Genomic DNA, 3270 nt, shown 5'->3' with positions numbered 1-3270 from the left:
CTACTTGTTCTGCCAAAGACTTCCTGAGTTAATGCAAGTTCTGAAGATATCTCCTTGTGCCTCAGTTCCCCAACTGTGAAATGGAGGCGGTCGTAATTCCCGACCTCACAGGCGTGTAGTGAGGCTAAATACATTACAGGTTGTGAGCGGTGCAGTTGTCATGATACTGAGGAGCAGGTGAATGCCATGGATAGGTGGATGCCCAGCTCTCCCTTAATTTCAAATGGATCAGTACATTTAACTTTCATATATTCTTTTGAAAAGCCCAGATTAGATGCTTCAAACAGCAGCTCCATGCTGGCCTGAATGCATTGGGTTTTACCGAGGGTTGAAACACAAAGCAGACCTGGGTTTGGGCAGAGTTTGTAAACACTTTATTTTTAAAAGATCACCTCCGGTTTAATTTGCTGGTCATTCTGCATTTCCATAGGCCCTTCAGTCCATAGTTATCCAGCACTGGGTAATGTGACGTGCCATTCCACAGTGAGTCAAATCTTAAGCAAAGGCCCAGCCATTTCTTACACTGCCCCATCTGGAAAGTCATGAAAATGTGGCTGAACCGGGTATGGCTTTAGGTTAAAAATCCATCTTTTCCCTGTAAGGGTTTGTGCGCATGCTAGCTCTGATTTTCTGCCTGACTGGAACAAGGGGGCTCTCAAGTAGCTAGATATCTGGCTTCCTTTAATTGCAAACATGAAAACGGCTAAAGCTAAAGTCCCCTTCGCAATCCAGAGAAAGAGCCTGGGTTGTCTGGAGCGCAGGGTTTGGCCCATGGTGACTGCAGACACTGCACCTGCTGCACAGCGACTCCTGGGACCCCTCTAGCCCATCAGCACTCAGCTCTCCTGCATTCTGCTGAGCGGCTGAGATCTGGGGGAACAGAAACCCTTTGTTAGAGACGGAAAATCTCCTCCCAGAAACACTCTGTCAATGGCTGCCAGAGGCCTTCACTGTGAAACCCAAATGTGCAGCCTCTTGGATTCCCACAGGGGAGATCTCTGCTCATTCACTGATCAGGCAAGGCAGCAGTCTCTGACCGGGGGGGATGTAGAGGGGTCTCTGCAGATGGTCCTTTCTATAGCTCCCTTAACGGGAGGAAGTTTGGCCTTCTGATGTAAGGCCCGGGTCTGAGAATCAGGGCTCCTGGGTTCTGCAGTTCTGGAAAGGGGTGTGATCTAGTGGGTGGAGCTGGATTGGTTGACACTGAGTGAGAGGGGTTTGTGCTGAAGGACCCTGGTTCAATCCCCACCAACTCCTGTGATGGCTACATAGAATCATAGAATATCAGGGTTAGAAGGGACCTCAGGAGGTCATCTAGTCCAACCCCCTGCTCAAAGCAGGACCAATCCCCAGACAGATTTTTGCCCCAGATCCCTAAATGGCCCCCTCAAGGATTGAACTCACAACCCTGGGTTTAGCAGGCCAATGCACAAACCACTGAGCTATCGTTCCCCCACATTTTACTTACCTATCACTGTAGGTTGTTTAGCCTATTCCTGGACACGTGTTACATCTGCTGCTGGCAATCTCTGAGACGTAGGTCTTTCATCCACACAAGGACATGGCACATCAAAGTCAATCCAGCAGCTCCCATCCGGTCTTCACCTCCACAATGGATGGTGAGCTCTAGCCTGACCAGAGAAAGACAGGGTGGTGTTCTTCAGGGGAATCTGCTGGAGCTCCCGTCTCACCTGCTCCACCTCACACCCCGGCACCCTAAGCGTTTTCCAAAGATACCACTAATCTCGGATAAACAAAGCAGCTGAGATGAGGTCCGTGTGGGTGGATTTACTGAGCAGACTGCTTCTAAGAGAAGAACAGATTTCTCCCCATAGGAAAAGTATCTGATGGTGGGGGTGGGGGCAATGGAAGCCCTCAGCCCCTTGAATGGCAAGAAATCAGGACTTGGGGAGTTAAGGGGTGTCTCTGACCTGCTGGAGGGAGCAGACCTGGAGAGCAGAAAGGGCACTAGTGGCATTGTAGGAAAGACAGTGACTTTACCTGTGAAGGTGGCTGAAGCTGCTTACAGGTACCACAGTCCAGGATCCTTACACCTCCTTTGGGGATCCTTTTCCTAGGAGTAAAATAAGGACACCACACAGAGAATGACATCTGTATCCCGGGTCTGGGATCCAGGGATAAGGGATGCTTTCAGCCAGGCTAGTACCAGGAACCTGATCTTTGTGCCAAGAGCCACAATTACCCAGATGAGGGTTCCCCCCCCCATTTGCTTTCATGTTATTTACTCACAGTATTCATTTGTTTGCTTTGTTGTGTCTCCACTCTCTACATCTGTTCACCAGTGTAAGTAACATTCTTTCAGTTTTTGCTTCTATTTCCTCTCCTTACAGTGTAGCATCTGCTCAGCACTTTAAAAAACATCAATTAAATACAAAATCCTGGTCCTCCATTGAAGAGGAAGGTTTCTGCGAATTTGTCTGCAGGACTTTAGTGTCTGCATATTTCATTCACTATTATTTATTCAAGTGCAGGTCTGATGCAATCTGCCCACCCAAGAATGCCCATATGAAGCACGGGGTGCCCTTAGAATACCTGTTAAAAGAGAAAAAGAGAGTAGATTTAAAAGGGAAAAAAATCAACCAGTGAATCAGCACTTTGCATCATTAAAGCACCAGTCATGGGAGCAATACAGGTTAAAAATCCCCATAGTTCTTTCCCACTAGAACAAAATCCAAAAAGAAAAAAAGGCCTTCAGCCAATTATTTCCTTACACTCTGAAGGGGTGAAATTCAGGCCTGTGCAGACAGCAGGGCAAGGTCTGTGCATCACAGCGGGTTTAAGTGGCACTTCACTGCACAGGTGCTGTGAGATTTCAGTGGCACAGTTTTCCTCCTGGATTGGAACAGCCGGCTGGAATCCTGCGAGGTACAGAGCAGAGAGAGGTTTGGGCCACAACGTTCACCTCAGAGGCTGAGCTTCTGCAGACATTTGGGATGTTCCCATCTGAGGAGGATGATTTTGGCCAGCCCCAGTTCAGAGCTTTCAGTCACCTCAACCGGTGATTCTCTGGCACAACTCATCTAAAGTAGCTGAACTTATCAGGCCTTGCCCCCATCTCCGACACCCCTTGTACCTCACCATTGCCCTCTTACAGCCCCTGTCCCTTCTCTTGATCCCTGCCAAGCCCAAAAACAGAGCTTAGCTCACGCTCCTCCTCTCCTAGACCCTCTCCTTACACTATCCTCCCCTACCTTTGACAGACTGATCACTGTGCCCTTCCCCAGCTCCTGGAGGAATCCTGGCTCCTCG

At 48.9% G+C, this 3270-nt stretch overlaps 1 long non-coding RNA gene across 2 annotated transcripts; it reads right to left on the bottom strand.

The window, feature by feature from the left end:
* Positions 1-426: 426 nt before the first annotated feature.
* Positions 427-2372, bottom strand: LOC128836936 (uncharacterized). 2 transcript variants are annotated; one of them, XR_008444858.1, is made up of 3 exons: positions 2002-2372; positions 1469-1631; positions 427-870 (listed from the first exon to the last, which is right to left on the bottom strand). It is a non-coding gene; the product is annotated as an uncharacterized LOC128836936 (long non-coding RNA). The 2 variants fall into 2 exon arrangements; XR_008444859.1 differs by lacking the exon at positions 427-870 and having other exon boundaries at positions 1345-1631; positions 2002-2074; positions 2251-2372.
* Between the last annotated feature and the right edge of the window lie 898 nt (positions 2373-3270).

The sequence above is a fragment of the Malaclemys terrapin genome, chromosome 4 (genome assembly GCF_027887155.1).
Source record: "Malaclemys terrapin pileata isolate rMalTer1 chromosome 4, rMalTer1.hap1, whole genome shotgun sequence".
In the NCBI taxonomy this organism is placed as follows: domain Eukaryota; kingdom Metazoa; phylum Chordata; order Testudines; family Emydidae; genus Malaclemys; species Malaclemys terrapin.
Note: the sequence above shows the minus strand (reverse complement) of the source record. Positions and strands in the feature narration are given on the sequence as shown.